The sequence below is a fragment of the Scomber scombrus genome, chromosome 19 (genome assembly GCF_963691925.1).
Source record: "Scomber scombrus chromosome 19, fScoSco1.1, whole genome shotgun sequence".
Taxonomy (NCBI): Eukaryota; Metazoa; Chordata; class Actinopteri; order Scombriformes; family Scombridae; genus Scomber; species Scomber scombrus.
This window is the reverse complement of record NC_084988.1, coordinates 24,345,863-24,371,238: the sequence shown is the minus strand read 5'-3', so window position 1 is coordinate 24,371,238 and position 25,376 is coordinate 24,345,863. Positions and strand designations below refer to the sequence as shown.

General features: G+C 31.9%; 1 protein-coding gene across 1 annotated transcript in view; it reads left to right on the top strand.

Moving 5' to 3' along the window:
- Positions 1 to 25,376, top strand: part of dglucy (D-glutamate cyclase) — a 160,432-nt gene that overhangs the window by 60,721 nt on the left and 74,335 nt on the right. The window lies entirely within an intron of this gene.

Below are 25,376 nucleotides of genomic sequence, written 5' to 3'. Positions count from 1 at the left end.
CATGCTACACAACAATGGTCACCTGATAATCGTACTACAACAGTCATTTCAGAAAAAAATCTTTTTGCATATTTCTGGGGAATTTTATTGTGAAAAATCGTCAATAGCGTTAGTATTATACACTGTATACTCACCAAAATCAGGCTACACAACAATGGTCACCTGATAATCGTACTACAACAGTTATTTCAGAAAAATGTGTTTTTGCATATTTTTGGGGAATTTTATTGTGAAAAATCGTCAATAGCGTTAATATTATACACGGTATACTCACCAAAATCATGCTACACAACAATGGTTACCTGATAATCGTACTACAACAGTTATTTCCGAAAAATGTGTTTTTGCATATTTTTGTGGAATTTTATTGTGAAAAATCGTCAATAGCGTTAATATTATACAGTGTAGGATGACCAAAATCATGCTACACAACAAGGGTCACCTGATAGTCGTACTACAACAGTCATTTCTGAAAAAAAATCTTTTTGCATATTTTTGGGGAATTTTATTGTGAAAAATCGTCAATAGCGTTAATATTATACACTGTATACTCACCAAAATCATGCTAGACAACAATGGTCACCTGATAATCATACTACAACAGTTATTTCAGGGGGAAAAAAAACTTTGCATATTTTTGGGGAATTTTATTTTGAAATATCGTCAATAGTGTTAATATTATACAGTGTAGCATGACCAACATCATGCTACACAACAAGGGTCACCTGATAGTCGTACTACAACAGTCATTTCAGAAAAATAATCTTTTTGCATATTTTTGGGGAATTTTATTGTGAAAAATCGTCAATAGCGTTAATATTATACAGTGTAGGATGACCAAAATCATGCTACACAACTAGGGTCACCTGATAGTCGTACTACAACAGTCATTTCAGAAAAATGTGTTTTTGCATATTTTTGGGGAATTTTATTGTGAAAAATCGTCAATAGCGTTAATATTATACACTGTATGCTCACCAAAATCATGCTACACAACAAGGGTCACCTGATAGTCGTACTACAACAGTCATTTCAGAAAAAAAATCTTTTTGCATATTTTTGGGGAATTTTATTGTGAAAAATCGTCAATAGCGTTAATATTATACACGGTATACTCACCAAAATCATGCTACACAACAATGGTCACCTGATAATCGTACTACAACAGTTATTTCAGAAAAATGTGTTTTTGCATATTTTTGGGGAATTTTATTGTGAAAAATCGTCAATAGCGTTAATATTATACAGTGTAGGATGACCAAAATCATGCTACACAACAAGGGTCACCTGATAGTCGTACTACAACAGTCATTTCAGAAAAATAATCTTTTTGCATATTTTTGTGGAATTTTATTGTGAAAAATCGTCAATAGCGTTAATATTATACACTGTATACTCAAAAAAATCATGCTAGACAACAATGGTCACCTGATAATCATACTACAACAGTTATTTCAGGGTGAAAAAAAACTTTGCATATTTTTGGGGAATTTTATTTTGAAATATCGTCAATAGTGTTAATATTATACAGTGTAGGATGACCAACATCATGCTACACAACAAGGGTCACCTGATAGTCGTACTACAACAGTCATTTCAGAAAAATAATCTTTTTGCATATTTTTGTGGAATTTTATTGTGAAAAATCGTCAATAGCGTTAATATTATACAGTGTAGGATGACCAAAATCATGCTACACAACAAGGGTCACCTGATAGTCGTACTACAACAGTCATTTCAGAAAAATGTGTTTTTGCATATTTTTGGGGAATTTTATTGTGAAAAATCGTCAATAGCGTTAATATTATACACTGTATGCTCACCAAAATCATGCTACACAACAAGGGTCACCTGATAGTCGTACTACAACAGTCATTTCAGAAAAAAAATCTTTTTGCATATTTTTGGGGAATTTTATTGTGAAAAATCGTCAATAGCGTTAATATTATACACGGTATACTCACCAAAATCATGCTACACAACAATGGTCACCTGATAATCGTACTACAACAGTTATTTCAGAAAAATGTGTTTTTGCATATTTTTGGGGAATTTTATTGTGAAAAATCGTCAATAGTGTTAATATTATACAGTGTAGGATGACCAAAATCATGCTACACAACAAGGGTCACCTGATAGTCGTACTACAACAGTTATTTCAGAAAAATAATCTTTTTGCATATTTTTGTGGAATTTTATTGTGAAAAATCGTCAATAGCGTTAATATTATACAGTGTAAGATGACCAAAATCATGCTACACAACAAGGGTCACCTGATAGTCGTACTACAACAGTCATTTCTGAAAAAAAATCTTTTTGCATATTTTTGGGGAATTTTATTGTGAAAAATCGTCAATAGCGTTAATATTATACACTGTATACTCACCAAAATCATGCTAGACAACAATGGTCACCTGATAATCATACTACAACAGTTATTTCAGGGGGAAAAAAAACTTTGCATATTTTTGGGGAATTTTATTTTGAAATATCGTCAATAGCGTTAATATTATACAGTGTAGGATGACCAACATCATGCTACACAACAAGGGTCACCTGATAGTCGTACTACAACAGTAATTTCAGAAAAATGTGTTTTTGCATATTTTTGGGGAATTTTATTGTGAAAAATCGTCAATAGCGTTAATATTATACACTGTATACTCACCAAAATCATGCTACACAACAAGGGTCACCTGATAGTTGTACTACAACAGTCATTTCAGAAAAAAAATCTTTTTGCATATTTTTGGGGAATTTTATTGTGAAAAATCGTCAATAGCGTTAATATTATACACGGTATACTCACCAAAATCATGCTACACAACAATGGTCACCTGATAATCGTATTACAACAGTTATTTCAGAAAAATGTGTTTTTGCATATTTTTGTGGAATTTTATTGTGAAAAATCGTCAATAGCGTTAATATTATACAGTGTAGGATGACCAAAATCATGCTACACAACAAGGGTCACCTGATAGTCGTACTACAACAGTCATTTCAGAAAAATAATCTTTTTGCATATTTTTGTGGAATTTTATTGTGAAAAATCGTCAATAGCGTTAATATTATACACGGTATACTCACCAAAATCATGCTACACAACAATGGTCACCTGATAATCGTACTACAACAGTCATTTCAGAAAAAATCTTTTTGCATATTTCTGGGGAATTTTATTGTGAAAAATCGTCAATAGCGTTAGTATTATACACTGTATACTCACCAAAATCAGGCTACACAACAATGGTCACCTGATAATCGTACTACAACAGTTATTTCAGAAAAATGTGTTTTTGCATATTTTTGGGGAATTTTATTGTGAAAAATCGTCAATAGCGTTAATATTATACACGGTATACTCACCAAAATCATGCTACACAACAATGGTTACCTGATAATCGTACTACAACAGTTATTTCCGAAAAATGTGTTTTTGCATATTTTTGTGGAATTTTATTGTGAAAAATCGTCAATAGCGTTAATATTATACAGTGTATACTCAAAAAAATCATGCTAGACAACAATGGTCACCTGATAATCATACTACAACAGTTATTTCAGGGTGAAAAAAAACTTTGCATATTTTTGGGGAATTTTATTTTGAAATATCGTCAATAGTGTTAATATTATACAGTGTAGGATGACCAACATCATGCTACACAACAAGGGTCACCTGATAGTCGTACTACAACAGTCATTTCAGAAAAATAATCTTTTTGCATATTTTGTGGAATTTTATTGTGAAAAATCGTCAATAGCGTTAATATTATACAGTGTAGGATGACCAAAATCATGCTACACAACAAGGGTCACCTGATAGTCGTACTACAACAGTCATTTCAGAAAAATGTGTTTTTGCATATTTTTGGGGAATTTTATTGTGAAAAATCGTCAATAGCGTTAATATTATACACTGTATGCTCACCAAAATCATGCTACACAACAAGGGTCACCTGATAGTCGTACTACAACAGTCATTTCAGAAAAAAAATCTTTTTGCATATTTTTGGGGAATTTTATTGTGAAAAATCGTCAATAGCGTTAATATTATACACGGTATACTCACCAAAATCATGCTACACAACAATGGTCACCTGATAATCGTACTACAACAGTTATTTCAGAAAAATGTGTTTTTGCATATTTTTGGGGAATTTTATTGTGAAAAATCGTCAATAGCGTTAATATTATACAGTGTAGGATGACCAAAATCATGCTACACAACAAGGGTCACCTGATAGTCGTACTACAACAGTTATTTCAGAAAAATAATCTTTTTGCATATTTTTGTGGAATTTTATTGTGAAAAATCGTCAATAGCGTTAATATTATACAGTGTAAGATGACCAAAATCATGCTACACAACAAGGGTCACCTGATAGTCGTACTACAACAGTCATTTCTGAAAAAAAATCTTTTTGCATATTTTTGGGGAATTTTATTGTGAAAAATCGTCAATAGCGTTAATATTATACACTGTATACTCACCAAAATCATGCTAGACAACAATGGTCACCTGATAATCATACTACAACAGTTATTTCAGGGGGAAAAAAAACTTTGCATATTTTTGGGGAATTTTATTTTGAAATATCGTCAATAGCGTTAATATTATACAGTGTAGGATGACCAACATCATGCTACACAACAAGGGTCACCTGATAGTCGTACTACAACAGTAATTTCAGAAAAATGTGTTTTTGCATATTTTTGGGGAATTTTATTGTGAAAAATCGTCAATAGCGTTAATATTATACACTGTATACTCACCAAAATCATGCTACACAACAAGGGTCACCTGATAGTTGTACTACAACAGTCATTTCAGAAAAAAAATCTTTTTGCATATTTTTGGGGAATTTTATTGTGAAAAATCGTCAATAGCGTTAATATTATACACGGTATACTCACCAAAATCATGCTACACAACAATGGTCACCTGATAATCGTATTACAACAGTTATTTCAGAAAAATGTGTTTTTGCATATTTTTGTGGAATTTTATTGTGAAAAATCGTCAATAGCGTTAATATTATACAGTGTAGGATGACCAAAATCATGCTACACAACAAGGGTCACCTGATAGTCGTACTACAACAGTCATTTCAGAAAAATAATCTTTTTGCATATTTTTGTGGAATTTTATTGTGAAAAATCGTCAATAGCGTTAATATTATACACGGTATACTCACCAAAATCATGCTACACAACAATGGTCACCTGATAATCGTACTACAACAGTCATTTCAGAAAAAAATCTTTTTGCATATTTCTGGGGAATTTTATTGTGAAAAATCGTCAATAGCGTTAGTATTATACACTGTATACTCACCAAAATCAGGCTACACAACAATGGTCACCTGATAATCGTACTACAACAGTTATTTCAGAAAAATGTGTTTTTGCATATTTTTGGGGAATTTTATTGTGAAAAATCGTCAATAGCGTTAATATTATACACGGTATACTCACCAAAATCATGCTACACAACAATGGTTACCTGATAATCGTACTACAACAGTTATTTCCGAAAAATGTGTTTTTGCATATTTTTGTGGAATTTTATTGTGAAAAATCGTCAATAGCGTTAATATTATACAGTGTAGGATGACCAAAATCATGCTACACAACAAGGGTCACCTGATAGTCGTACTACAACAGTCATTTCTGAAAAAAAATCTTTTTGCATATTTTTGGGGAATTTTATTGTGAAAAATCGTCAATAGCGTTAATATTATACACTGTATACTCACCAAAATCATGCTAGACAACAATGGTCACCTGATAATCATACTACAACAGTTATTTCAGGGGGAAAAAAAACTTTGCATATTTTTGGGGAATTTTATTTTGAAATATCGTCAATAGTGTTAATATTCTACAGTGTAGGATGACCAACATCATGCTACACAACAAGGGTCACCTGATAGTCGTACTACAACAGTCATTTCAGAAAAATGTGTTTTTGCATATTTTTGGGGAATTTTATTGTGAAAAATCGTCAATAGCGTTAATATTATACACTGTATGCTCACCAAAATCATGCTACACAACAAGGGTCACCTGATAGTCGTACTACAACAGTCATTTCAGAAAAAAAATCTTTTTGCATATTTTTGGGGAATTTTATTGTGAAAAATCGTCAATAGCGTTAATATTATAAAGTGTAGGATGACCAAAATCATGCTACACAACAAGGGTCACCTGATAGTCGTACTACAACAGTCATTTCAGAAAAATGTGTTTTTGCATATTTTTGGGGAATTTTATTGTGAAAAATCGTCAATAGCGTTAATATTATACACTGTATGCTCACCAAAATCATGCTACACAACAAGGGTCACCTGATAGTCGTACTACAATAGTCATTTCAGAAAAAAAATCTTTTTGCATATTTTTGGGGAATTTTATTGTGAAAAATCGTCAATAGCGTTAATATTATACACGGTATACTCACCAAAATCATGCTACACAACAATGGTCACCTGATAATCGTACTACAACAGTTATTTCAGAAAAATGTGTTTTTGCATATTTTTGGGGAATTTTATTGTGAAAAATCGTCAATAGCGTTAATATTATACAGTGTAGGATGACCAAAATCATGCTACACAACAAGGGTCACCTGATAGTCGTACTACAACAGTCATTTCAGAAAAATAATCTTTTTGCATATTTTTGTGGAATTTTATTGTGAAAAATCGTCAATAGCGTTAATATTATACAGTGTAGGATGACCAAAATCATGCTACACAACAAGGGTCACCTGATAGTCGTACTACAACAGTCATTTCTGAAAAATGTGTTTTTGCATATTTTTGGGGAATTTTATTGTGAAAAATCGTCAATAGCGTTAATATTATACACTATATACTCACCAAAATCATGCTACACAACAAGGGTCACCTGATAGTCGTACTACAACAGTCATTTCAGAAAAAAAATATTTTTGCATATTTTTGGGGAATTTTATTGTGAAAAATCGTCAATAGCGTTAATATTATACACGGTATACTCACCAAAATCATGCTACACAACAATGGTCACCTGGTAATCGTACTACAACAGTCATTTCAGAAAAAAATCTTTTTGCATATTTTTGGGGAATTTTATTGTGAAAAATCGTCAATAGCGTTAGTATTATACACTGTATACTCACCAAAATCAGGCTACACAACAATGGTCACCTGATAATCGTACTACAACAGTTATTTCAGAAAAATGTGTTTTTGCATATTTTTGGGGAATTTTATTGTGAAAAATCGTCAATAGCGTTAATATTATACACGGTATACTCACCAAAATCATGCTACACAACAATGGTTACCTGATAATCGTACTACAACAGTTATTTCCGAAAAATGTGTTTTTGCATATTTTTGTGGAATTTTATTGTGAAAAATCGTCAATAGCGTTAATATTATACAGTGTAGGATGACCAAAATCATGCTACACAACAAGGGTCACCTGATAGTCGTACTACAACAGTCAATTCTGAAAAAAAATCTTTTTGCATATTTTTGGGGAATTTTATTGTGAAAAATCGTCAATAGCGTTAATATTATACACTGTATACTCACCAAAATCATGCTAGACAACAATGGTCACCTGATAATCATACTACAACAGTTATTTCAGGGGGAAAAAAAACTTTGCATATTTTTGGGGAATTTTATTTTGAAATATCGTCAATAGCGTTAATATTATACAGTGTAGGATGACCAACATCATGCTACACAACAAGGGTCACCTGATAGTCGTACTACAACAGTAATTTCAGAAAAATGTGTTTTTGCATATTTTTGGGGAATTTTATTGTGAAAAATCGTCAATAGCGTTAATATTATACACTGTATACTCACCAAAATCATGCTACACAACAAGGGTCACCTGATAGTTGTACTACAACAGTCATTTCAGAAAAAAAATCTTTTTGCATATTTTTGGGGAATTTTATTGTGAAAAATCGTCAATAGCGTTAATATTATACACGGTATACTCACCAAAATCATGCTACACAACAATGGTCACCTGATAATCGTATTACAACAGTTATTTCAGAAAAATGTGTTTTTGCATATTTTTGTGGAATTTTATTGTGAAAAATCGTCAATAGCGTTAATATTATACAGTGTAGGATGACCAAAATCATGCTACACAACAAGGGTCACCTGATAGTCGTACTACAACAGTCATTTCAGAAAAATAATCTTTTTGCATATTTTTGTGGAATTTTATTGTGAAAAATCGTCAATAGCGTTAATATTATACACGGTATACTCACCAAAATCATGCTACACAACAATGGTCACCTGATAATCGTACTACAACAGTCATTTCAGAAAAAAATCTTTTTGCATATTTCTGGGGAATTTTATTGTGAAAAATCGTCAATAGCGTTAGTATTATACACTGTATACTCACCAAAATCAGGCTACACAACAATGGTCACCTGATAATCGTACTACAACAGTTATTTCAGAAAAATGTGTTTTTGCATATTTTTGGGGAATTTTATTGTGAAAAATCGTCAATAGCGTTAATATTATACACGGTATACTCACCAAAATCATGCTACACAACAATGGTTACCTGATAATCGTACTACAACAGTTATTTCCGAAAAATGTGTTTTTGCATATTTTTGTGGAATTTTATTGTGAAAAATCGTCAATAGCGTTAATATTATACAGTGTAGGATGACCAAAATCATGCTACACAACAAGGGTCACCTGATAGTCGTACTACAACAGTCATTTCTGAAAAAAAATCTTTTTGCATATTTTTGGGGAATTTTATTGTGAAAAATCGTCAATAGCGTTAATATTATACACTGTATACTCACCAAAATCATGCTAGACAACAATGGTCACCTGATAATCATACTACAACAGTTATTTCAGGGGGAAAAAAAACTTTGCATATTTTTGGGGAATTTTATTTTGAAATATCGTCAATAGTGTTAATATTCTACAGTGTAGGATGACCAACATCATGCTACACAACAAGGGTCACCTGATAGTCGTACTACAACAGTCATTTCAGAAAAATGTGTTTTTGCATATTTTTGGGGAATTTTATTGTGAAAAATCGTCAATAGCGTTAATATTATACACTGTATGCTCACCAAAATCATGCTACACAACAAGGGTCACCTGATAGTCGTACTACAACAGTCATTTCAGAAAAAAAATCTTTTTGCATATTTTTGGGGAATTTTATTGTGAAAAATCGTCAATAGCGTTAATATTATAAAGTGTAGGATGACCAAAATCATGCTACACAACAAGGGTCACCTGATAGTCGTACTACAACAGTCATTTCAGAAAAATGTGTTTTTGCATATTTTTGGGGAATTTTATTGTGAAAAATCGTCAATAGCGTTAATATTATACACTGTATGCTCACCAAAATCATGCTACACAACAAGGGTCACCTGATAGTCGTACTACAATAGTCATTTCAGAAAAAAAATCTTTTTGCATATTTTTGGGGAATTTTATTGTGAAAAATCGTCAATAGCGTTAATATTATACACGGTATACTCACCAAAATCATGCTACACAACAATGGTCACCTGATAATCGTACTACAACAGTTATTTCAGAAAAATGTGTTTTTGCATATTTTTGGGGAATTTTATTGTGAAAAATCGTCAATAGCGTTAATATTATACACGGTATACTCACCAAAATCATGCTACACAACAATGGTTACCTGATAATCGTACTACAACAGTTATTTCCGAAAAATGTGTTTTTGCATATTTTTGTGGAATTTTATTGTGAAAAATCGTCAATAGCGTTAATATTATACAGTGTAGGATGACCAAAATCATGCTACACAACAAGGGTCACCTGATAGTCGTACTACAACAGTCATTTCTGAAAAAAAATCTTTTTGCATATTTTTGGGGAATTTTATTGTGAAAAATCGTCAATAGCGTTAATATTATACACTGTATACTCACCAAAATCATGCTAGACAACAATGGTCACCTGATAATCATACTACAACAGTTATTTCAGGGGGAAAAAAAACTTTGCATATTTTTGGGGAATTTTATTTTGAAATATCGTCAATAGTGTTAATATTCTACAGTGTAGGATGACCAACATCATGCTACACAACAAGGGTCACCTGATAGTCGTACTACAACAGTCATTTCAGAAAAATGTGTTTTTGCATATTTTTGGGGAATTTTATTGTGAAAAATCGTCAATAGCGTTAATATTATACACTGTATGCTCACCAAAATCATGCTACACAACAAGGGTCACCTGATAGTCGTACTACAACAGTCATTTCAGAAAAAAAATCTTTTTGCATATTTTTGGGGAATTTTATTGTGAAAAATCGTCAATAGCGTTAATATTATAAAGTGTAGGATGACCAAAATCATGCTACACAACAAGGGTCACCTGATAGTCGTACTACAACAGTCATTTCAGAAAAATGTGTTTTTGCATATTTTTGGGGAATTTTATTGTGAAAAATCGTCAATAGCGTTAATATTATACACTGTATGCTCACCAAAATCATGCTACACAACAAGGGTCACCTGATAGTCGTACTACAATAGTCATTTCAGAAAAAAAATCTTTTTGCATATTTTTGGGGAATTTTATTGTGAAAAATCGTCAATAGCGTTAATATTATACACGTTATACTCACCAAAATCATGCTACACAACAATGGTCACCTGATAATCGTACTACAACAGTTATTTCAGAAAAATGTGTTTTTGCATATTTTTGGGGAATTTTATTGTGAAAAATCGTCAATAGCGTTAATATTATACAGTGTAGGATGACCAAAATCATGCTACACAACAAGGGTCACCTGATAGTCGTACTACAACAGTCATTTCTGAAAAATGTGTTTTTGCATATTTTTGGGGAATTTTATTGTGAAAAATCGTCAATAGCGTTAATATTATACACTATATACTCACCAAAATCATGCTACACAACAAGGGTCACCTGATAGTCGTACTACAACAGTCATTTCAGAAAAAAAATATTTTTGCATATTTTTGGGGAATTTTATTGTGAAAAATCGTCAATAGCGTTAATATTATACACGGTATACTCACCAAAATCATGCTACACAACAATGGTCACCTGGTAATCGTACTACAACAGTCATTTCAGAAAAAAATCTTTTTGCATATTTTTGGGGAATTTTATTGTGAAAAATCGTCAATAGCGTTAGTATTATACACTGTATACTCACCAAAATCAGGCTACACAACAATGGTCACCTGATAATCGTACTACAACAGTTATTTCAGAAAAATGTGTTTTTGCATATTTTTGGGGAATTTTATTGTGAAAAATCGTCAATAGCGTTAATATTATACACGGTATACTCACCAAAATCATGCTACACAACAATGGTTACCTGATAATCGTACTACAACAGTTATTTCCGAAAAATGTGTTTTTGCATATTTTTGTGGAATTTTATTGTGAAAAATCGTCAATAGCGTTAATATTATACAGTGTAGGATGACCAAAATCATGCTACACAACAAGGGTCACCTGATAGTCGTACTACAACAGTCAATTCTGAAAAAAAATCTTTTTGCATATTTTTGGGGAATTTTATTGTGAAAAATCGTCAATAGCGTTAATATTATACACTGTATACTCACCAAAATCATGCTAGACAACAATGGTCACCTGATAATCATACTACAACAGTTATTTCAGGGGGAAAAAAAACTTTGCATATTTTTGGGGAATTTTATTTTGAAATATCGTCAATAGTGTTAATATTATACAGTGTAGGATGACCAACATCATGCTACACAACAAGGGTCACCTGATAGTCGTACTACAACAGTCATTTCAGAAAAATAATCTTTTTGCATATTTTTGTGGAATTTTATTGTGAAAAATCGTCAATAGAGTTAATATTATACAGTGTAGGATGACCAAAATCATGCTACACAACAATGGTCACCTGATAGTCGTACTACAACAGTCATTTCAGAAAAATGTGTTTTTGCATATTTTTGGGGAATTTTATTGTGAAAAATCGTCAATAGCGTTAATATTATACACTGTATGCTCACCAAAATCATGCTACACAACAAGGGTCACCTGATAGTCGTACTACAACAGTCATTTCAGAAAAAAAATCTTTTTGCATATTTTTGGGGAATTTTATTGTGAAAAATCGTCAATAGCGTTAATATTATACACGGTATACTCACCAAAATCATGCTACACAACAATGGTCACCTGATAATCGTACTACAACAGTTATTTCAGAAAAATGTGTTTTTGCATATTTTTGGGGAATTTTATTGTGAAAAATCGTCAATAGCGTTAATATTATACAGTGTAGGATGACCAAAATCATGCTACACAACAAGGGTCACCTGATAGTCGTACTACAACAGTCATTTCAGAAAAATAATCTTTTTGCATATTTTTGTGGAATTTTATTGTGAAAAATCGTCAATAGCGTTAATATTATACACTGTATACTCAAAAAAATCATGCTAGACAACAAGGGTCACCTGATAGTCGTACTACAACAGTCATTTCAGAAAAATAATCTTTTTGCATATTTTTGTGGAATTTTATTGTGAAAAATCGTCAATAGCGTTAATATTATACAGTGTAGGATGACCAAAATCATGCTACACAACAAGGGTCACCTGATAGTCGTACTACAACAGTCATTTCAGAAAAATGTGTTTTTGCATATTTTTGGGGAATTTTATTGTGAAAAATCGTCAATAGCGTTAATATTATACACTGTATGCTCACCAAAATCATGCTACACAACAAGGGTCACCTGATAGTCGTACTACAACAGTCATTTCAGAAAAAAAATCTTTTTGCATATTTTTGGGGAATTTTATTGTGAAAAATCGTCAATAGCGTTAATATTATACACGGTATACTCACCAAAATCATGCTACACAACAATGGTCACCTGATAATCGTACTACAACAGTTATTTCAGAAAAATGTGTTTTTGCATATTTTTGGGGAATTTTATTGTGAAAAATCGTCAATAGCGTTAATATTATACAGTGTAGGATGACCAAAATCATGCTACACAACAAGGGTCACCTGATAGTCGTACTACAACAGTCATTTCAGAAAAATAATCTTTTTGCATATTTTTGTGGAATTTTATTGTGAAAAATCGTCAATAGCGTTAATATTATACACTGTATACTCAAAAAAATCATGCTAGACAACAATGGTCACCTGATAATCATACTACAACAGTTATTTCAGGGTGAAAAAAAACTTTGCATATTTTTGGGGAATTTTATTTTGAAATATCGTCAATAGTGTTAATATTATACAGTGTAGGATGACCAACATCATGCTACACAACAAGGGTCACCTGATAGTCGTACTACAACAGTCATTTCAGAAAAATGTGTTTTTGCATATTTTTGGGGAATTTTATTGTGAAAAATCGTCAATAGCGTTAATATTATACACTGTATGCTCACCAAAATCATGCTACACAACAAGGGTCACCTGATAGTCGTACTACAACAGTCATTTCAGAAAAATAATCTTTTTGCATATTTTTGTGGAATTTTATTGTGAAAAATCGTCAATAGCGTTAATATTATACAGTGTAGGATGACCAAAATCATGCTACACAACAAGGGTCACCTGATAGTCGTACTACAACAGTCATTTCAGAAAAATGTGTTTTTGCATATTTTTGGGGAATTTTATTGTGAAAAATCGTCAATAGCGTTAATATTATACACTGTATGCTCACCAAAATCATGCTACACAACAAGGGTCACCTGATAGTCGTACTACAATAGTCATTTCAGAAAAAAAATCTTTTTGCATATTTTTGGGGAATTTTATTGTGAAAAATCGTCAATAGCGTTAATATTATACACGGTATACTCACCAAAATCATGCTACACAACAATGGTCACCTGATAATCGTACTACAACAGTTATTTCAGAAAAATGTGTTTTTGCATATTTTTGGGGAATTTTATTGTGAAAAATCGTCAATAGCGTTAATATTATACAGTGTAGGATGACCAAAATCATGCTACACAACAAGGGTCACCTGATAGTCGTACTACAACAGTCATTTCAGAAAAATAATCTTTTTGCATATTTTTGTGGAATTTTATTGTGAAAAATCGTCAATAGCGTTAATATTATACAGTGTAGGATGACCAAAATCATGCTACACAACAAGGGTCACCTGATAGTCGTACTACAACAGTCATTTCTGAAAAATGTGTTTTTGCATATTTTTGGGGAATTTTATTGTGAAAAATCGTCAATAGCGTTAATATTATACACTATATACTCACCAAAATCATGCTACACAACAAGGGTCACCTGATAGTCGTACTACAACAGTCATTTCAGAAAAAAAATATTTTTGCATATTTTTGGGGAATTTTATTGTGAAAAATCGTCAATAGCGTTAATATTATACACGGTATACTCACCAAAATCATGCTACACAACAATGGTCACCTGGTAATCGTACTACAACAGTCATTTCAGAAAAAAATCTTTTTGCATATTTTTGGGGAATTTTATTGTGAAAAATCGTCAATAGCGTTAGTATTATACACTGTATACTCACCAAAATCAGGCTACACAACAATGGTCACCTGATAATCGTACTACAACAGTTATTTCAGAAAAATGTGTTTTTGCATATTTTTGGGGAATTTTATTGTGAAAAATCGTCAATAGCGTTAATATTATACAGTGTAGGATGACCAAAATCATGCTACACAACAAGGGTCACCTGATAGTCGTACTACAACAGTCAATTCTGAAAAAAAATCTTTTTGCATATTTTTGGGGAATTTTATTGTGAAAAATCGTCAATAGCGTTAATATTATACACTGTATACTCACCAAAATCATGCTAGACAACAATGGTCACCTGATAATCATACTACAACAGTTATTTCAGGGGGAAAAAAAACTTTGCATATTTTTGGGGAATTTTATTTTGAAATATCGTCAATAGTGTTAATATTATACAGTGTAGGATGACCAACATCATGCTACACAACAAGGGTCACCTGATAGTCGTACTACAACAGTCATTTCAGAAAAATGTGTTTTTGCATATTTTTGGGGAATTTTATTGTGAAAAATCGTCAATAGCGTTAATATTATACACTGTATGCTCACCAAAATCATGCTACACAACAAGGGTCACCTGATAGTCGTACTACAACAGTCATTTCAGAAAAAAAATCTTTTTGCATATTTTTGGGGAATTTTATTGTGAAAAATCGTCAATAGCGTTAATATTATACACGGTATACTCACCAAAATCATGCTACACAACAATGGTCACCTGATAATCGTACTACAACAGTTATTTCAGAAAAATGTGTTTTTGCATATTTTTGGGGAATTTTATTGTGAAAAATCGTCAATAGCGTTAATATTATACAGTGTAGGATGACCAAAATCATGCTACACAACAAGGGTCACCTGATAGTCGTACTACAACAGTCATTTCAGAAAAATAATCTTTTTGCATATTTTTGTGGAATTTTATTGTGAAAAATCGTCAATAGCGTTAATATTATACACTGTATACTCAAAAAAATCATGCTAGACAACAATGGTCACCTGATAATCATACTACAACAGTTATTTCAGGGTGAAAAAAAACTTTGCATATTTTTGGGGAATTTTATTGTGAAATATCGTCAATAGTGTTAATATTATACAGTGTAGGATGACCAACATCATGCTACACAACAAGGGTCACCTGATAGTCGTACTACAACAGTCATTTCTGAAAAAAAATCTTTTTGCATATTTTTGGGGAATTTTATTGTGAAAAATCGTCAATAGCGTTAATATTATACACTGTATACTCACCAAAATCATGCTAGACAACAATGGTCACCTGATAATCATACTACAACAGTTATTTCAGGGGGAAAAAAAAGTTTGCATATTTTTGGGGAATTTTATTGTGAAAAATCGTCAATAGCGTTAATATTATACACTGTATGCTCACCAAAATCATGCTACACAACAAGGGTCACCTGATAGTCGTACTACAACAGTCATTTCAGAAAAAAAATCTTTTTGCATATTTTTGGGGAATTTTATTGTGAAAAATCGTCAATAGCGTTAATATTATACACGGTATACTCACCAAAATCATGCTACACAACAATGGTCACCTGATAATCGTACTACAACAGTTATTTCAGAAAAATGTGTTTTTGCATATTTTTGGGGAATTTTATTGTGAAAAATCGTCAATAGCGTTAATATTATACAGTGTAGGATGACCAAAATCATGCTACACAACAAGGGTCACCTGATAGTCGTACTACAACAGTCATTTCAGAAAAATAATCTTTTTGCATATTTTTGTGGAATTTTATTGTGAAAAATCGTCAATAGCGTTAATATTATACAGTGTAGGATGACCAAAATCATGCTACACAACAAGGGTCACCTGATAGTCGTACTACAACAGTCATTTCCGAAAAATGTGTTTTTGCATATTTTTGGGGAATTTTATTGTGAAAAATCGTCAATAGCGTTAATATTATACACTGTATACTCACCAAAATCATGCTACACAACAAGGGTCACCTGATAGTCGTACTACAACAGTCATTTCAGAAAAAAAATCTTTTTGCATATTTTTGGGGAATTTTATTGTGAAAAATCGTCAATAGCGTTAATATTATACACGGTATACTCACCAAAATCATGCTACACAACAATGGTCACCTGGTAATCGTACTACAACAGTCATTTCAGAAAAAAATCTTTTTGCATATTTTTGGGGAATTTTATTGTGAAAAATCGTCAATAGCGTTAATATTATACACGGTATACTCACCAAAATCATGCTACACAACAATGGTCACCTGATAATCGTACTACAACAGTCATTTCAGAAATAAATCTTTTTGCATATTTTTGGGGAATTTTATTGTGAAAAATCGTCAATAGCGTTAATATTATACACTGTATACTCACCAAAATAATGCTAGACAACAATGGTCACCTGATAATCATACTACAACAGTTATTTCAGGGGGAAAAAAAACTTTGCATATTTTTGGGGAATTTTATTTTGAAATATCGTCAATAGTGTTAATATTATACAGTGTAGGATGACCAACATCATGCTACACAACAAGGGTCACCTGATAGTCGTACTACAACAGTCATTTCAGAAAAATGTGTTTTTGCATATTTTTGGGGAATTTTATTGTGAAAAATCGTCAATAGCGTTAATATTATACACTGTATACTCACCAAAATCATGCTACACAACAAGGGTCACCTGATAGTCGTACTACAACAGTCATTTCTGAAAAATGTGTTTTTGCATACTGTATTTTTGGGGAATTTTATTGTGAAAAATCGTCAATAGCGTTAATATTATACACTGTATACTCACCAAAATCATGCTACACAACAAGGGTCACCTGATAGTCGTACTACAACAGTCATTTCAGAAAAAAAATCTTTTTGCATATTTTTGGGGAATTTTATTGTGAAAAATCGTCAATAGCGTTAATATTATACACGGTATACTCACCAAAATCATGCTACACAACAATGGTCACCTGATAATCGTACTACAACAGTCATTTCAGAAAAAAATCTTTTTGCATATTTTTGTGGAATTTTATTGTGAAAAATCGTCAATAGCGTTAGTATTATACACTGTATACTCACCAAAATCAGGCTACACAACAATGGTCACCTGATAATCGTACTACAACAGTTATTTCAGAAAAATGTGTTTTTGCATATTTTTGGGGAATTTTATTGTGAAAAATCGTCAATAGCGTTAATATTATATATACACTGTATACTCACCAAAATCATGCTACACAACAAGGGTCACCTGATAGTTGTACTACAACAGTCATTTCAGAAAAAAAATCTTTTTGCATATTTTTGGGGAATTTTATTGTGAAACATCGTCAATAGCGTTAATATTATACACGGTATACTCACCAAAATCATGCTACACAACAATGGTCACCTGATAATCGTACTACAACAGTTATTTCAGAAAAATGTGTTTTGCATATTTTTGTGGAATTTTATTGTGAAAAATCGTCAATAGCGTTAATATTATACAGTGTAGGATGACCAAAATCATGCTACACAACAAGGGTCACCTGATAGTCGTACTACAACAGTCATTTCAGAAAAATAATCTTTTTGCATATTTTTGTGGAATTTTATTGTGAAAAATCGTCAATAGCGTTAATATTATACAGTGTAGGATGACCAAAATCATGCTACACAACAAGGGTCACCTGATAGTCGTACTACAACAGTCATTTCTGAAAAATGTGTTTTTGCATACTGTATTTTTGGGGAATTTTATTGTGAAAAATCGTCAATAGCGTTAATATTATACACTGTATACTCACCAAAATCATGCTACACAACAAGGGTCACCTGATAGTCGTACTACAACAGTCATTTCAGAAAAAAAATCTTTTTGCATATTTTTGGGGAATTTTATTGTGAAAAATCGTCAATAGCGTTAATATTATACACGGTATACTCATCAAAATCATGCTACACAACAATGGTCACCTGATAATCGTACTACAACAGTCATTTCAGAAAAAAATCTTTTTGCATATTTTTGGGGAATTTTATTGTGAAAAATCGTCAATAGCGTTAATATTATACACGGTATACTCACCAAAATCATGCTAGACAACAATGGTCACCTGATAATCGTACTACAACAGTTATTTCAGAAAAATGTGTTTTTGCATATTTTTGGGGAATTTTATTGTGAAAAATCGTCAATAGCGTTAATATTATACACTGTATACTCACCAAAATCAGGCTACACAACAATGGTCACCTGATAATCGTACTACAACAGTTATTTCAGAAAAATGTGTTTTTGCATATTTTTGGGGAATTTTATTGTGAAAAATCGTCAATAGCGTTAATATTATACACTGTATACTCACCAAAATCATGCTACACAACAAGGGTCACCTGATAATCATACTACAACAGTTATTTCAGAAAAAAAATCTTTTTGCATATTTTTGGGGAATTTTATTGTGAAAAATCGTCAATAGCGTTAATATTATACACGGTATACTCATCAAAATCATGCTACACAACAATGGTCACCTGATAATCGTACTACAACAGTCATTTCAGAAAAAAATCTTTTTGCATATTTTTGGGGAATTTTATTGTGAAAAATCGTCAATAGCGTTAATATTATACACGGTATACTCACCAAAATCATGCTAGACAACAATGGTCACCTGATAATCATACTACAACAGTTATTTCAGGGGGAAAAAAAACTTTGCATATTTTTGGGGAATTTTATTTTGAAATATCGTCAATAGTGTTAATATTATACAGTGTAGGATGACCAACATCATGCTACACAACAAGGGTCACCTGATAGTCGTACTACAACAGTCATTTCAGAAAAATGTGTTTTTGCATATTTTTGGGGAATTTTATTGTGAAAAATCGTCAATAGCGTTAATATTATACACGGTATACTCACCAAAATCATGCTACACAACAATGGTTACCTGATAATCGTACTACAACAGTTATTTCCGAAAAATGTGTTTTTGCATATTTTTGTGGAATTTTATTGTGAAAAATCGTCAATAGCGTTAATATTATACAGTGTAGGATGACCAAAATCATGCTACACAACAAGGGTCACCTGATAGTCGTACTACAACAGTCATTTCTGAAAAAAAATCTTTTTGCATATTTTTGGGGAATTTTATTGTGAAAAATCGTCAATAGCGTTAATATTATACACTGTATACTCACCAAAATCATGCTAGACAACAATGGTCACCTGATAATCATACTACAACAGTTATTTCAGGGGGAAAAAAAACTTTGCATATTTTTGGGGAATTTTATTTTGAAATATCGTCAATAGCGTTAATATTATACACTGTATACTCACCAAAATCATGCTACACAACAAGGGTCACCTGATAGTCGTACTACAACAGTCATTTCAGAAAATAAATCTTTTTGCATATTTTTGGGGAATTTTATTGTGAAAAATCGTCAATAGCGTTAATATTATACACGGTATACTCACCAAAATCATGCTACACAACAATGGTCACCTGATAATCGTACTACAACAGTTATTTCAGAAAAATGTGTTTTTGCATATTTTTGGGGAATTTTATTGTGAAAAATCGTCAATAGCGTTAATATTATACAGTGTAGGATGACCAAAATCATGCTACACAACAAGGGTCACCTGATAGTCGTACTACAACAGTCATTTCAGAAAAATAATCTTTTTGCATATTTTTGGGGAATTTTATTTTGAAATATCGTCAATAGTGTTAATATTATACAGTGTAGGATGACCAAAATCATGCTACACAACAAGGGTCACCTGATAGTCGTACTACAACAGTCATTTCAGAAAAATGTGTTTTTGCATATTTTTGGGGAATTTTATTGTGAAAAATCGTCAATAGCGTTAATATTATACAGTGTAGGATGACCAAAATCATGCTACACAACAAGGGTCACCTTATAGTCGTACTACAACAGTCATTTCAGAAAAAAAATCTTTTTGCATATTTTTGGGGAATTTTATTGTGAAAAATCGTCAATAGCGTTAATATTATACAGTGTAAGATGACCAAAATCATGCTACACAACAAGGGTCACCTGATAGTCGTACTACAACAGTCATTTCAGAAAAATAATCTTTTTGCATATTTTTGTGGAATTTTATTGTGAAAAATCGTCAATAGCGTTAATATTATACAGTGTAGGATGACCAAAATCATGCTACACAACAAGGGTCACCTGATAGTCGTACTACAACAGTCATTTCTGAAAAAAAATCTTTTTGCATATTTTTGGGGAATTTTATTGTGAAAAATCGTCAATAGCGTTAATATTATACACTGTATACTCACCAAAATCATGCTAGACAACAATGGTCACCTGATAATCGTACTACAACAGTTATTTCAGAAAAATGTGTTTTTGCATATTTTTGGGGAATTTTATTGTGAAAAATCGTCAATAGCGTTAATATTATACAGTGTAGGATGACCAAAATCATGCTACACAACAATGGTCACCTGATAATCGTACTACAACAGTCATTTCAGAAAAAAATCTTTTTGCATATTTTTGGGGAATTTTATTGTGAAAAATCGTCAATAGCGTTAGTATTATACACTGTATACTCACCAAAATCAGGCTACACAACAATGGTCACCTGATAATCGTACTACAACAGTTATTTCAGAAAAATGTGTTTTTGCATATTTTTGGGGAATTTTATTGTGAAAAATCGTCAATAGCGTTAATATTATACACTGTATACTCACCAAAATCATGCTACACAACAAGGGTCACCTGATAGTTGTACTACAACAGTCATTTCAGAAAAAAATCTTTTTGCATATTTTTGGGGAATTTTATTGTGAAAAATCGTCAATAGCGTTAATATTATACACGGTATACTCACCAAAATCATGCTACACAACAATGGTCACCTGATAATCGTTCTACAACAGTTATTTCAGAAAAATGTGTTTTGCATATTTTTGTGGAATTTTATTGTGAAAAATAAACAATAGCGTTAATATTATACAGTGTAGGATGACCAAAATCATGCTACACAACAAGGGTCACCTGATAGTCGTACTACAACAGTCATTTCAGAAAAATAATCTTTTTGCATATTTTTGTGGAATTTTATTGTGAAAAATCGTCAATAGCGTTAATATTATACAGTGTAGGATGACCAAAATCATGCTACACAACAAGGGTCACCTGATAGTCGTACTACAACAGTCATTTCAGAAAAATAATCTTTTTGCATATTTTTGGGGAATTTTATTGTGAAAAATCGTCAATAGCGTTAATATTATACACGGTATACTCACCAAAATCATGCTACACAACAATGGTCACCTGATAATCGTACTACAACAGTCATTTCAGAAAAAAATCTTTTTGCATATTTTTGGGGAGTTTTATTGTGAAAAATCGTCAATAGCGTTAGTATTATACACTGTATACTCACCAAAATCAGGCTACACAACAATGGTCACCTGATAATCGTACTACAACAGTTATTTCAGAAAAATGTGTTTTTGCATATTTTTGTGGAATTTTATTGTGAAAAATCGTCAATAGCGTTAATATTATACAGTGTAGGATGACCAAAATCATGCTACACAACAAGGGTCACCTGATAGTCGTACTACAACAGTTATTTCCGAAAAATGTGTTTTTGCATATTTTTGTGGAATTTTATTGTGAAAAATCGTCAATAGCGTTAATATTATACAGTGTAGGATGACCAAAATCATGCTACACAACAAGGGTCACCTTATAGTCGTACTACAACAGTCATTTCAGAAAAAAAATCTTTTTGCATATTTTTAGGGAATTTTATTGTGAAAAATCGTCAATAGCGTTAATATTATACACGGTATACTCACCAAAATCATGCTACACAACAATGGTCACCTGATAATCGTACTACAACAGTTATTTCAGAAAAATGTGTTTTTGCATATTTTTGGGGAATTTTATTGTGAAAAATCGTCAATAGCGTTAATATTATACAGTGTAGGATGACCAAAATCATGCTACACAACAATGGTCACCTGATAATCGTACTACAACAGTCATTTCAGAAAAAAATCTTTTTGCATATTTTTGGGGAATTTTATTGTGAAAAATCGTCAATAGCGTTAGTATTATACACTGTATACTCACCAAAATCAGGCTACACAACAATGGTCACCTGATAATCGTACTACAACAGTTATTTCAGAAAAATGTGTTTTTGCATATTTTTGTGGAATTTTATTGTGAAAAATCGTCAATAGCGTTAATATTATACACGGTATACTCACCAAAATCATGCTACACAACAATGGTCACCTGATAATCGTACTACAACAGTTATTTCCGAAAAATGTGTTTTTGCATATTTTTGTGGAATTTTATTGTGAAAAATCGTCAATAGCGTTAATATTATACAGTGTAGGATGACCAAAATCATGCTACACAACAAGGGTCACCTTATAGTCGTACTACAACAGTCATTTCAGAAAAAAAATCTTTTTGCATATTTTTAGGGAATTTTATTGTGAAAAATCGTCAATAGCGTTAATATTATACACGGTATACTCACCAAAATCATGCTACACAACAATGGTCACCTGATAATCGTACTACAACAGTTATTTCAGAAAAATGTGTTTTTGCATATTTTTGGGGAATTTTATTGTGAAAAATCGTCAATAGCGTTAATATTATACAGTGTAGGATGACCAAAATCATGCTACACATCAAGGGTCACCTGATAGTCGTACTACAACAGTCATTTCAGAAAAATAATCTTTTTGCATATTTTTGTGGAATTTTATTGTGAAAAATCGTCAATAGCGTTAATATTATACAGTGTAGGATGACCAAAATCATGCTACACAACAAGGGTCACCTGATAGTCGTACTACAACAGTCATTTCTGAAAAATGTGTTTTTGCATATTTTTGGGGAATTTTATTGTGAAAAATCGTCAATAGCGTTAATATTATACACTGTATACTCACCAAAATCATGCTACACAACAATGGTCACCTGATAATCGTACTACAACAGTTATTTCAGAAAAATGTGTTTTTGCATATTTTTGGGGAATTTTATTGTGAAAAATCGTCAATAGCGTTAATATTATACAGTGTAGGATGACCAAAATCATGCTACACAACTAGGGTCACCTGATAGTCGTACTACAACAGTCATTTCAGAAAAAAAATCTTTTTGCATATTTTTGTGGAATTTTATTGTGAAAAATCGTCAATAGCGTTAATATTATACAGTGTAGGATGACCAAAATCATGCTACACAACAAGGGTCACCTGATAGTCGTACTACAACAGTCATTTCTGAAAAAAAATCTTTTTGCATATTTTTGGGGAATTTTATTGTGAAAAATCGTCAATAGCGTTAATATTATACACTGTATACTCACCAAAATCATGCTAGACAACAATGGTCACCTGATAATCATACTACAACAGTTATTTCAGGGGGAAAAAAAAGTGTGCATATTTTTGGGGAATTTTATTTTGAAATATCGTCAATAGTGTTAATATTATACAGTGTAGGATGACCAAAATCATGCTACACAACAAGGGTCACCTGATAGTCGTACTACAACAGTCATTTCAGAAAAAAAATGTTTTTGCATATTTTTGGGGAATTTTATTGTGAAAAATCGTCAATAGCGTTAATATTATACACTGTATATTCACCGAAATCATGCTACACAACAATGGTCACCTGATAATCGTACTACAACAGTTATTTCAGAAAAATGTGTTTTTGCATATTTATGGGGAATTTTATTGTGAAAAATCGTCAATAGCGTTAATATTATACAGTGTAGGATGACCAAAATCATGATACACAACAAGGGTCACCTGATAATCATACTACAACAGTCATTTCAGAAAAATGTGTTTTTGTTTATTTTTGGAGAATTTTATTGTGTGTTTATGAGCTATTGATCGCTGAAGTTCGAATCTGCCAATCTCTTTCTAACTTTACCCAAGTATAACTAGACTGCTGTTAGTGTGTTTAGTTTTTATCAACATATGGATAAAGGCTCCAGCACACTGTCTGGCTCACTGTTACTGTTACAATTAAGGACAAGATGTCGCTTGATCAATAAATATGATCAATAAATACTATCAGTGGTCAAAAGTACAACATAGGATCCAATCTAGAAAATAAGACAGTGCTACTGATCACTAGGACACTTTTAATTTGACTGTTTATCAATTATATTTTACCATTTTAATAATTTTCATTTCTTTTTAAATGTCATATTCTATTATCTGACAGATGACACTATTTGTATTAACCCAGGTGCTCATCATTTAGTCAATGATCTTTCAAGTCCTCTCATTGGATGATTGAGGCAGCTCTTATATGTAGCTTATATTAAGTGGAAATGCTGCCCATGATATCCCTGATGAAGGTCTGAGAGATGGAAACTTTGCTGTGATTTAATAAAACAAACAACAGTGAGCAAAACACTTGTCACTACTCAGGTATGCAGAGATTCCTTTCTTTTAGTTTTAACAGCATGATAGACATGTGGAGTTTCAGTCACAATTGAATCCACACCTGGCTCATCTTTACAGTTGCATTGGAAGGAGAAAATAAGCACTCAGCAAATCCTAATGACTCTTAACTTGTGTCAGTATACTGTCAGTGTAGTTTTGGTCTACGGTTTGCTTTAACTGCTCTTCTAGAGTTGTGTATTTTCTAATCTAATTAAAGTATGTTTGCATCCAC